Raw genomic sequence first — 13,628 nt, forward strand, 5'->3', positions numbered from 1 at the left:
CAAAATCATCTCTTGAACAGTCTTTCTTCCTAACCCTTGATAAATGGATCATTCGTACTTCCCAGAACCCCATCCAAAGAAGTTCAGCTGAAATTATACAGATAGGAATAGGTCTCTTTGCCCAGAATGCAAATATCCTTCCTCAACCTCTGCTGCTTTCCTTGCAGCATTAAGAGAAACAGACTAGAAAACGTTTTCATGCTTTCCTACATTCTGTTGAGCTTGCAGTCTTGCTGGAAGGAGGGAGCCAATCTCAGGTGCCGAACATCAAATTGCTTCTTGGAACAGCTGCTGCTTTCCGCTGAGTAAGCAGGACATTCAAGGGTGGTGCTTTCTTGCCATAGTGTGGCAGACAGTTAAAAACTCGCGTTAGGGACAGAAAATAAGAAACAAACAGAAAAGATCGGATGGTTTGCTGCAAGCCATGGGCAGAAGCCTCCTTATTCTTTCAAACACAGTATAGGGTAGAGGAAAGGCTGTAAATATCAAAATAAGGAAGACCTGCAGCTGTGCCTTGGCTCGCCCACTTGCTACATGTTCTGATGGAACAAAAAGGTAGGAGGAGGGAAAGGAAGGGTGAAAGGTGTAATGGATGAAGGGAGCTCCTTTGAGGCTAAAGAGGAATAGGCTTCCCCGGAAGTCAGTGGTGACTCCTGCACATTCACTTGCTTACTCTGTATTAATTGGGTGTGTCGTTTGCTATGAGAAATACAAGATATAGTTGTGAAGAGTACAAAGCCCCTGCTTTCATGGAGCTTACAGTCTAGTGGCAAATAGATTAAGTGTGTAGTGCTAGTAAAGTTTGATATTTGATATGACAAAGGAAATAAATGAACCATAGGAACATAACAGAAAAGAGTTAGGACTGACCATGTCTAGGACCAGAGGACAGAGTTCTCATGAAGTTCTACACTCAGAGGGAAAGAGCAAAGTAGCTGGAAGACCCTAACAGATAGACTGACAGCATGGCTGGGACACATCTTTGGAAGAGCCTTAGAGTGAGCAATGCACTCTGGCCTTGAAAGCCTGAGAACTGTGTTCAAATCCTTGCTTTACCACCTAAAGGCTCAGCCACTTCACCTCATTAAGCTCAATACCTTCATCGTGAATGAAGACAGTAGTAATACTACACTTACCTTACGGGTCTACAACTGGAATTAAATTAACAACTACAGGCGAAGACATCATGGTGTGTTAGGTTAAGCTTCTGTTTGGGACACCAACATTCTATATCAGAGTGCCAGAATTTGAATTCCACCTCTAGTTACAATTCATCTTCCTGCTAAAGTGCACCTTGGCAGGCAACAGGTGAGGGCTCAAGCACTTGGGTCCCTGTCACCCACTTAGGAGACCCAGATGGAGTTCCAGGTTCCTGGCTTCAGTATGGCTCAGTCTCAGCTGTTGTGGGCATTTGGAGAGTGAACAGCTGATCAAAGACTCTTTCTCTCTCTGTCTCCTCCCTCCCTCCCTCCTTCTTTCCCTCTGTCACTCTGCATTCCAAATAAATTATTTAACTATATTAGCACCCATGGTGGTTCTCAAGGGGTGATAAATAAATAATTAATCAGTGAAAATGCTACACCAAAAACCAAGGATCTTAGGGCAAGCGTTTGGCATAGCAGTTAACAAGCTGGTTACTATGCCCATGGTTCATATCACGTGTCTGCGTTCTACTTTCAGCATCCTCTTTGTTACACCTTCTTGCCAACATAGACCCTGGGAGGCCCCAGGTGATAGCTCAAGTAATTTGGTCCCTGCCACCCACCTAAGAAATCTGAATTGAGTTCCAGGCATTTGGGAAGTGAACGAGTAGATGGGAACGTGTTCTCTCTCCTTCCATCCCTCCCAATCTCTGTCTCCCAAATAATTTAATTTCTTTAATTAAGGATCTTTTAAACTGCACATATTGGTGCTTGGTAAGTGTCAAAATATCTATTAGCAAAAGGATATAATGAGGCTTGCTGGTTCTGTCCTGTAAGGCATTGTCAAGAATTTATTCAGCAAGGATGTCAAATGTTCTTGCATTGAACACATCCAGAATAGTCAGAATTTGTTTCCAGACTATTGTTTATAGCCTATCTTGTCTGGCTTTACCCAAAATGTGGTTCCCACCTGCAGTGATTCTATCTATTCCCAGATCATCCCGGGAATGAGTTTCCATCTCATTCTGTTCACTAGGATGATTGTGATTTTATTTGTCTACCTTTGTGAAACCTCCCTTTTAAACAAATTTATGAAGCAGAAAACAATCCATTGTCCATGGTGTGTGCCAATTTGATATGAGAGAATGTACGGTCATTATAATGACTTGAATACCTGCATTGAAACACCATATCATACTCCACACATTGGCACAATTATTATGCTAATTTAAAAAATAAACAAAAGTTAAAAAGAAAATGAACAGGTACAAAAGTTTGGGTTGGAATGGATCAATTCAATTGCTACTGATTATTTTCCTGACAGGTGTCATTTTGCTTTTTTTTCAAAAGATTTATTTATTTGAAAGAGTTACAGAGAGGCAGAGGCAGAGAGAAGGAGAGAGAGAGAGAGAGGTCTTCCATCTGCTGGTTCACTCCTAGATGGCCTAAACAGGTGGAGCTGCACTGATATGAAGCCAGGAGCCAGGAGCTTCTTCTGGGTCTTACACATGGGTGGAGGGGCCCAAGGAGGTGGGCCATCTTCTACTACCTTCCTAGGCCACAGCAGAGAGTTAGATTAGAAGTAGAGCAGCTGGGACTCGAACCAGCACCCATATGAGATGCCATTGCTGCAGGGGGCAGCTTTACCCGCCTTGCCACAGCACTGGCCACATGATCTTGTTTTTGATCCCCCGGGTGGTGTCTATACACACTGTCATCAGCAGTGCTTTTTTCTGTACCCTGTGTTTGCTGCAGAGTGATGCCTATCACCTTTCCATTTTGCTCACTTTTTGCATAAATTGTCAAAGAAGGTAACAAATGCAAGTTGACCAGTTTCCCCATGTGAATTGAACATAACAGGGACCTGTTTTTAATATGAATGTGACATTACTTAGAGGATCATAACAACTATGACAAGATAAAGGGAATTGGTTAAAATTTAATTAAAACCACATGGATAACAACTAGCACTGTATATGTTTGGTGTCTTGAATTATTTGTGGCTGGATTAGCCAAAAGGAAGAAGATGCTTTGTAGCAAGCACAAGGGTCCAAATTAATAAAGAGTATTTCACCCTGGGCAGAAATGATCAGATCAGAATCAGGGAGAAATGAACTTGATGATTCTGATACCTGTCGTCACATGTCCTGTCCCACCCAGGATGGCATGGCGAAGCATGGAGTTCCCATCAATATAGAGACTGGAAGCACCAAGCCAACTGTTACATTTTAATGTGACCGAGCATAATCTTGGAGCATTTACTAAAAAGCCGATTCTTGGGATCCAATACAAGACATTTGGATTAGATGGGTCTGGCATGGCCAATCTGAAATCTTCATTTATAAATAGCATGTTTCAACATTAAAGTTATTTCTAGTCAAAACATGTTTGGTTACAACAGATGATGAGGGGAGATACTGTGAGATTATGTAAATATCCTGCTGTTCATTAAACTGCTATCCATTAGTGTTAGTACCCAGGGTTAAGCCTCACATGAAGCAACTGTGACTATCACAAATGCAAAATGATATTTTTCTAACTTCTATATTTATTAGTTGCATTTATCATTTCTTTCTGTGTTATTAGTTTGGATTTGGATATTTTTTTTTTTTTTTTTTTTTTTTTTTTTTTTTTTTTTTTTTTTTTTGACAGCAGAGTGGACAGTGAGAGAGACAGACAGAGAGAAAGGTCTTCCTTTTGCCACTGGCTCACCCTCCAATGGCCGCCGCGGCCGGTGCACCACGCTGATCCAATGGCAGGAGCCAGGTACTTATCCTGGTCTCCCATGGGGTGCAGGGACCAAGTACTTGGGCCATCCTCCACTGCACTCCCTGGCCACAGCAGAGAGCTGGCCTGGAAGAGGGGCAACCGGGACAGAATCCAACACCCCGACCGGGACTAGAACCCGGTGTGCCGGCACCACAAGGTGGAGGATTAGCCTAGTGAGCCGCGGCACCGGCCTGGATATCTTATTTCTTTCTTATTCCTTTCTACATTTATTGGTTGGGAATCTATTATAAGAGCTCTCCCATTGATTGAGTGTTGTCATTTTATTTAATGGGTAATTATTACTGTCATTTTTTTATGAATGGTCTTTTTGTCATGTATTTGACCACAGGTAGCCCCTTATAGCTGGCTCCTATAACCTTTTAAGCGCTTCTGGGCAACAAGATGTTCAAACTTTTCTCATACATTCTCTACCCAGTCCTGGAACCAGATATTTCTCTAAGGAGTCCTGTTCTTTTTAGCAGAGAATGATATGTGAAAGTACATAGCAACACTGGAAAGAATCCAACATGATTTCCATGAAATTATTGCCAAAAAATGAATATTCTAAATCTAACCATAAAGAAACATCAAACTAAAATAGAGGGATGGTCTTTCAAACAATGGGCCTAAAATGTTCAAAATTGTCAATATTCCAGAGTGCAAAGAAAGGCTAAGGAAGTTCTCCAGACTAAAAGAAACCCAAGGGACAGGTAAACCACTTGTAATGCATGATACTGGTCTGGATTTTAAATTCTGTCTGATGAACATATTTGGGGCAACAGGTAAAATTTGAATAAAGGCTGTAGATTAGATCACAGCATTGCACTAATACTAAATCTATTGATTTTTTAGGGAAAGCATGATAAAGTAACTGTAGTGGTACCTGGTGAAGGATATTAGGATTTCTCTGCACTCTTCTTGAAACTTGTATAAGATTTCAAATTTATTTCCAAATACGGCACTTTAAAAATTGACAAAGTGGCATCAGGGCAAGTTTCCCAAAGTGTAATTACTAGTAGTCCAGGAATGAATGATGACTTACTCAAGTAGGCAAATTTTCAGTTAATTATGTATCCATTCTAATATGTTTTTAGTATCAAGCATATCTAATCCACTTTTACGATGTTAGTACTTAGTTTAAACTAAGTTTAAAGGAGCCAATTTGAAGAAAATTATTCAGGGGAACAAGCATTTAGCCTGTCAGTTAAGACGCCCACATTTCACACCAGAATTGAGCTGGACTCAATTCCTCGTTCCAGCTCCTGACTCCAGCTTCCTGATAAGGTAGAGGCAGCCATGATGGGTTTCTGCCACCCATGTGAAGGACCTGAATTGAGTTTCTGGCTCCCAGCTTTTTCTTGGACCAGACCAGCTCCAGTCATTGCAGGCACTTGGGAAGTGAAGTAGCAGATGGAAACGCTCTCATTTTCTCTCTCTCTCTCCCTCATACCTAAAAACAACAAAGAAAATTCTTCCACACATAGTACCACAAGCACTGCATAGGTATAGCAAAAATTGTGGCTATTAAACAAAATGACTGAAATTGAAGGAACATTGGCATATGAAAAAAGCATGTAAGTCATAGCCGTGGTCACTTGGACATAGCTTCATACTTACTGCTGCGGTAACCTCCTTATCTTTGTTTATAAAATGAAAGCAAGAATATCTGTCCATACTATCATCTGTGACGATCACCAAAGATCGACTAGAACAAGGGTTGTTACTCCGTTAAGAGTAGCACTAGTGCAAATGGAGCTAACCCAAGAATGCCCTTCGTTTCTCTGTATTCGTCACACTTGGCAGTGGTCTCCTCAGCCAGCAAGCATGGGGCTGACCTTGTTCCTGCCTCCTTTCTGAGTGGAGGCCTCTCCACTCCTTGCCATACCCCCCATATTGAAAGAGTGGGACATGACCTCCAAAACACGGAGCACAGCCTCCCTTACGACCACGGCTGTAATCAGGTTGCGTCCCTCTGACTGCAGCTGCTCTTTCTTCCCTGTTCTCTGGACGCTGCAGCAGGAGCTACAGTGTTGTAAGGAGGAGGTTAAAATGGAAACACTTATTTTTCCTGCTTGATTTTAATAAGCTCTTTGTTATATCAACAAAAATATCAATAGCTAAAGATAATATTTCACTGGACATTCATTGATATTTTGCAATGCAGAGGAATCAGTATTGAAAGGATAATTTACATCAGAAAAAAACCTGGATTTGAAACCTGGCTTCTCCACTTTTCAATTCTGTGGTTTTGAACAAGTTACTTAACCCCTCTGAGTACCATTCAGGGGCTTCTGTCCCAACAAGTCTACCCTAAATTGAAAAAATCACACACCTAATGCAAGGGACACCCTAGCTTAGCCACATAGTACACTTTAGTGGAGACAATTGGATGTTTTTTCTTGTGAGCAAAGAGTGATTGGGAGCTGTGGCTCAAGAGTTTTATCATACTGCACATTGTTAGCCCAGGAAAAGCCAAAGTTCAGAATTAAGTATGGTTTCTGCTTAATGTACTTCACTTTTTTAAAGAATTGATTTATTTATTTATTTGAAACGCAGAGTTACACAGAGAGAGAATTTTCCATCCACTGGTTCACTCCTCAAGTGGATGCAACAGCCAGAGCTGGAGCGTGCACTGGTCAGAAATCAGGAGCCAGGTGCGTCTTCCAGGTCTCCTACATGGGTGTAGGGGCCCAGGGACTTGGGCCATCTTCTGCTGCTTTCTAAGACACATTAGCAGGAATGTGGATCAGAAGTGGAACAGCTGGGACTCAAACTGGTGCCCATCTGGGATGCTGGCACTGTAGGTGGCAGCTTTACCAACTATGCCACAGCACCCGCCCCTGAATGCAAATCACTTTTGAAGTCCGAAATTTTAAAAACAATATTAAGTCAAACCATCATAAGTGGAGGACCCTCTGAATTTAATTCTCCAGCTGAAAAAAAAGGGGGGGGGGAATTCTAGAACCTACCTCATTCATTAGCAATTAAAATTAAACAAGATAATGATGTGGTGATGCAATTTTATATGTTAATGCACATGAAAACTACTTTGGGATGCACGTGAAAATGCAGATTTTAATTCAGTAAGTCTTGGGTAGGCCTGAGATTCAGAATTTCCAAAAGTCTCCCTGGTGATGCTCCTGCTGCTGCTGCTACTTGGACAACGGTCTGAGTATCAAGGACTGAAGGCACTAAGATGGCTGTGACTCATACAAGTTTCTCCCTCTCCCCTCTCCCTCTCCCCCTCCCCTCTCCCCTCTCCCCTCTCCACTTATTCATTTTCTAAAGTGTATTGTTAGCGGAAAGAACTTGCTAAGAAAAGTCAGTCAAAAGATGACAAAGAAAAAGTGTAAGACATTCACAGCTCTACACTAGAGGTTGATTAGGGTCAAAGAAAGATATATTTAAACCTAATTAAGATAAAGATCTCTCATTAGACTGAGAAAGTGTAAGAGTAACAGCTCTGAGGAAACGTTGCCTACTGTCAGATTCTTGCCAGAAAAATATGGTATCAAGGGAGAACATTGACAGCTTCGAAGAGTGATGGTCCTAACTGTAATTCTGAAGGTATATTTAATATTATAGAGCTCAAGAAACAATAGCAAGAACTGATACTGATGTGTTGTTTTAAATTTTGCAAACCTTTTTGCATGTATTCATAAATCCCAGTCCTCACTTTTTCAACCTATTATTGCTGTTATCAAATTGGAGACCATTGAAATCCTTTGAGAGCAGGGACCATGAACTGTTCATATTTGTATCCCCAACAGTGGACCACGCTCCAGCATCTAGCAGGAGTTTACAAATCCAAGCTTGGAGAGAAATTTTTCTCTGAAATATGTAATATCAGATTTAACTGAATCTCTTCATGGATTATGTGACATACTAATACTTAATGTATCTTTAAGAAACAAAAACCACTGCTGTTTTTTAAACCCTGTGTACCATCGATTATAAGATGCATCCCAGCTTCAGAGATTCTAACATGCAGGGAGAAGCTCACATGTTCAAACTGAGAAACAGCAGTAGTTGGGCTCTGCTATGAGGTCGCCTGCCTGCGAATGATGCAATGCCCAAAGGGCCAAATATTTGAGCTGAGAAAGACACAGCAAGTAAGGAGGTGGGGGGACAAACAGGAAGTGTTTCTTTATAACACAGAGATATGTCACAGAACCAGTGACTCTGAGACAAATGAAACCCTTTCTCAGATTGCAGTCAAGCCGGATGCCATCTTTTCTTGGGGAAAAGCAGAAGCAGATTCCCATCTTAAGAGGCCAAGTGAGCTTCAGAACCATGAGGCACTGTTCCAGCACTAATGGCCCTTGAACAGAAAGTACAAGGGAAAGGAGGGGGAGAAGGAGAAGGAAGCAAGGAGGAAGAGGGAGGGAGGGACACAGGGATGTCAGTATTGTCTCAGCTTACATAAATCTGTATAACAACCGTTGTGGGGAACCAGTGCTACAGAAGTCCAGTGAGTGAGGATGCTAGGAACAAATGCATGGACAGAGGCTAAAAATTCTCTGCATCAGGCAGACATCTTTCTGCTGTGGATTAACAAGCCAAAGAGCCCTTTGTGTTTTGTCAAAGGCAGCTCTTTCAACTGGATGTCAAATTCAAGGCCAAACTCTAGGGCCCAGTGGGACAAGTGAAGAAATCAGAATGACTCCTGTGGCTTCCCCTACCGGGGGGAGCTAGACGTCCCCCCGATTCAGAGTGGTGCCATTACCCATGATGTCTTCATTTGAGTTGAAAGAACATTTGTTAATACTGTCTCCTCAAGTGATGGCCTAAGACAAGTTACTTAATTATTCTGTGCCTCAGTGTCCTCATCCATAAAATGGTGAAAGTAATAATAACCAGCTCATCTTGATGTGAGAAGAAATAAGTTAATACATGAAAACATTTTGAATACTGCCCAGCAAGTGGTAATTATTCAATTAATATTACTCATTCTTTATTATCCTATGTACCATTGTTATAGATTAACACAGTGACATTAGACAACATTACCAATCATGCAACAGGCTGCATATGCCTGCAGCACTCCAAAATTCTTATCCAATTTTTTTTAACGTTGGATTGCACAGGCAATGGGAAAATGAAAACCCAAATGCACAGCTGCTATAAAGAGTCCAATTCCAGCAACCCAGGAACCTGGCCTTGCTGTAAGCACCATCAAAGCACTGTGCAGGCAGCAGCCCTGTGGCAACAAGAGGAGCTCAGCAGAGCTGCATCCCCAACCTATCTCTCTGCTGCTCCGCGCCTCTTTTTAGGATGCAGATCGTGTGCTGTGTAATCTGTCTTGTGCACAAAAACATTAACCTCTGGAATCAAATGTGTCTGTTAATACACCAACACGCCGCTCATAGCATCAGCCCCTCGTGGTGTCCCCCCTCGGAACCACAAGGCAGGCACATCACATTTGTCAGCAGGTTCACCTCTATAGGCACGACATGATTTGGAAATGTGAAAGATCCCAAATTATCTTATCCTGAAGTGACAAATCAAGTACAGGGCCCACAAGCCCAGACATTTTACATGCCAAATAAACAAAACACAACAGGAGCAGGGGGATCAATCTCATAAGAGTGTAAGGAAATCAAGTTTCTTTCTACACTGCAAGATGGATGAACTTGTTGGTAACCTCACTTCTAATTGTTGCTGAACAGAAATTAGATGCTGTTCTTAATCTATTCTGAAGTAACACAATAATATCATATCTCAAAAGTTCATGAGCAAAGGGGATATACTTATCTGCAGAATTATTTAAAATAGTGACTATCTGTTAATGTGAAATCACTACATTTTTCTCAGGTTCACTGATGTTTAGAAAATAAATATTAGAAAATACAATAAATATTTAAAAATAAAATAAATATTAAGTAGAGCCCAACAGGTAAAATTATCTTGTGATAAAATAAGACTGTGTTCCTACTACACATAAGGATCAAGAACACTTATTGATACAGCATACGGTTGACGTATTTTAAAGTTATTAATATCTCCCTGACATTCTGCTGAGCACATTCGTCTCTTCCACCTGATTTTTGAATGAATACTTATTTTATCTGAATTTAGCCAGAGCCCATCCCTGCTGCTTCCACCTCTAAGTTGGAATGCATACCCTTGAAAAGCTGGGGTGAGGGGGAAGAAGGCTGTGGCAGAAATGGGAGGAGGAGAGGAAGCATGATTTGCTGTAGGTCAGATAACCCCCAGGGTAGACTGAATGCTCTCAGAGGCGCAAGCACAAGGCAGAGCCCGCTTTCCTCTGAAAATGGTTGTCTATCGAATGAAACTTCACATGGCTAAAAATAATCCTGCTGCTGAGTTTTTCTCTACATGGAATATAAAATGTGTTTTTCCCTCAGAACTCCATATTCCATCAACATATCTGTGAGTAGGCACAGGAAGGATTCATCCCAAGCAAAAATCTATTTTCTTAGAGAAGCAGGGGAAGGTGATACATGCAGAGAGGCCAAGTCAACATTTCCCTGTAAGTCCCCAAGTGGGGAGTTGAGGGTGGAAATCTTGGGCTACGAACGCGTTGGTAATTTGGGGAGTAAAATTTGAACAGAATTTCAAGTTGGGTCATTCGTATTATATTCACGTGTAAGCTGATTTTAAAGGAAAACTGCTGAACCAACACTGATGTTCAGGCACTAATCTAGATGATGTCTCGTGCTCACCTAATAGCCTAAGAAGTCTGAGACTAGTCACATCCAGGTGAAATGATCTTTTGGCATATTCATGCACATGTGTGTGTATATGTGTGTGTGTGTGTTTTCATTTTTTCAACTGAAGTATTATTCCACATCTAAATTATTTGAGCCATGCATGATCAACACAGAGTAAACACCTAAGAAATGATCTTTATAAAATGAGCATTTCTGATAAAGGGTGAATGACCAAACCACTACAGCAAACAAAAGTTAGAACCTATTATTTTTTTTTTTAATTTTTTTATTTGACAGGTAGTGTTACAGACAGTGAGAGAGAAAGAGACAGAGAAAGGCCTTCCTTCCATTGGTTCACTCCTCAAATGGCTGCCATGGCCGGTGCTGCGCCGATCCGAAGCCAGGAGCCAGGTGCTTCTCCATGGTCTCCCATGCACATGCAGGGGCCCAAGCACTTGGGCCATCCTCCACTGCCCTGCCAGGCCACAGCAGAGAGCCAGACCAGAAGAGGAACAACCGGGACTAGAACTGGCGCCCATATGGTATGCCGGCACCACAGGCAGAGGATCAACCAAGTCAGCCATGGCGCCAGCTCAAAACCTATTATTTCTTGTGTCTACCTCAGTTCAGACCAAAGACAACTTCAGCAAGTGGAAAGAAAACGCAGGCCAAAGATTTCTGACTGTCTCCCTGAAGCTTTGCTCTGGGCACCCTGTATTCTGGGCATATTGCTACCTGGGTCTCTCTGTTGAGCTGTTGTCAGTCTTCTGCTTGCTGGTGAAGAATGTCAGGTCTGATTCTACTGCTAAGAGCACAGCAATCTGAGCGCTGAATTTCCTTTGTCCGGGACCCTGGAATGTTCCTCAGTAACTAGAAAGACCTAAAGGCAATCTATGCAGTGGATGTCTTCCATTCTTCTCACCAATAAGATCAAACAATAGGTGAACTAACAGCTCAACTCTCTGCCAAATATAACAGTTAAGAATTGTGTTTAGGACCTCTCTAAGGGCAGTGAAATAATTACTTTCTTAAAAGAAGGTGATGACTTACCCAGCTTAATGGAGAAGGAAGATCTAGAAGCAAATAGCCAAATATACTGGGTTATATATTAAAGTCAGGTTAATAAAAAATTCTATGTAACATGAGGAAGGGGTCCATGACCTCAATATAGAAGTAACAGAAATATTCAGGAAAAGGTGTCATGTGGCCTTGGTTATAAATGACAGGCAGGAATCGGTCAAAGAAGCAGGAGAAAGATGCTCCAGAACAAGAAACAGGCATACAGAGGCACTGAGATGTCCAAGTACAACAGTGTCTTCCAAGTCGCTGAAGAGTGTGGGGTATGGGAGTGCAAGCAGAAGATGAAACCAGGAAGGAACAAGGTCTGTCTCCCAGCCTTCAGGAGTTGGGGTGGTATTAAGAGCTGAAGTCTTTGGGGAAGTGATTTAGTCCTGAGGGTTCAGCCCTCATGAGTGTATTAGATCGCTGTTAAGGAGCTAGAGGGAACCAACTTAGGCACGTTTGCCCTATGTCTTCCACTCCTTTGAGGCACAGCATTCAAAGCATCACCTTGGAATCAGGCACAGGGCTCTCATCATATACCAGACCTGCCAGCACCATCATCTTGGACTTGCCCATCTCCAGAAATGTGAGAAACAAGCTTCTGTTCTTTATAAATCACCCAGTCTGTGGTATTTTTGCCAGAGCAGCACAAATGGACCAAGAACCCTTGCTAAGGAGTATGGATTTATGGTGGGAGGGCGGAGTGGAAAGCCAGCAGAAATTTTCAGTCAGAGGAGTAACAAAGTGAGGTTAACTCTCTGGGAACTATGTGGACGCCGAGAGAAAGGAGAAACTTTGGAAAATTTAGGAAACTTTGGTTGTAGGGAGATAATGCTGGTATGAACTAATGGAGTAGTGTGAGGAATAAACAGAAAACAGTAAATCAGAAAAATGCTTCACATTTAGAATTATAGGACATTTGAGCTCATAAAATTGGGCAATAAAGGAGGAGAGCAGAAATGAAGGAGGCCAAGATTTTTATCCTGTGTGGTTAGGTGGAAAGTAACACCAGCAATCAAGAAGAACCAGGTTGGGGCAGATTGAGTTTGACTTGCCAATGGGAAGTCCAGTACTAATGCCTAATAAACTGGGAAGTATTAATCTGCTTAGGAAATTTTATTTTGCACTGGGTTATCATGACCTACTTAATTTCTAGAATGTTTAGAAAATTTGACAAGCATGCCCACAGAGTAGAATGCATATCAAATGTTCTCTTGGAACTTTAGAAAATTTTTTATTTTTATAAAATAATAAACTTCATGTATTTTGTGCATATATGGTTTTTTAAAAGATTTTATTTTATTTATTTGACAGGCAGAGTTACAGACAGGGAGAGTGAGAGACAGAGAGAAAGGCCTTCCTTCCATTGGTTTACTCCTCAAATGGCCGCCATGGCTGGTGCTGTGCCGATCCGAAGCCAGGAGCCAGGTGCTTCCTCCCAGTCTCCCATGTGGGTACAGGGGCCCAAGCACTTAGGCCATCCTCCACTGCTTTTCCAGGCCACAGCAGAGAGCTGGACTGGAAGAGGAGCAACCGGGACCAGAACCAATGCCCATATGGGATGTGGGTGCCGAAGGCAGAGGATTAACCTAGTGTGCCACGGTGTCAGCCTCATATATATATGGTTTTAAGAACATAATGATAGTTCCTACCCTCCCTCCTCCTTCATTTATTTTTCTCTTTTTAACTTTTACAATGACATACTTCCAATCTACTTTATAATCACAAGGTAGGTTAATCCACCACTAAATAAAGAATTCCACAGGTAGTAAGGAGAAAAGCCATTGTTCTTCAGGAATTCAGACTGGGGCTTATTTTTACCAAAAATCTCAAACAGAACTCTTCCCCACCTAAATCCTCTCAAAACTCCCCTTTTTCTTCCTGGAAAAGCTTAGTTCCCACCAGCGGGAAGCTTTTTTCTGTGCCCAAAGCACAAAGTCACCTCTGCCTTCTCTGAATCTTCCTGAAAAAGTCTCTCCTT

The sequence above is a fragment of the Oryctolagus cuniculus genome, chromosome 2 (genome assembly GCF_964237555.1).
Source record: "Oryctolagus cuniculus chromosome 2, mOryCun1.1, whole genome shotgun sequence".
Classification (NCBI taxonomy): domain Eukaryota; kingdom Metazoa; phylum Chordata; class Mammalia; order Lagomorpha; family Leporidae; genus Oryctolagus; species Oryctolagus cuniculus.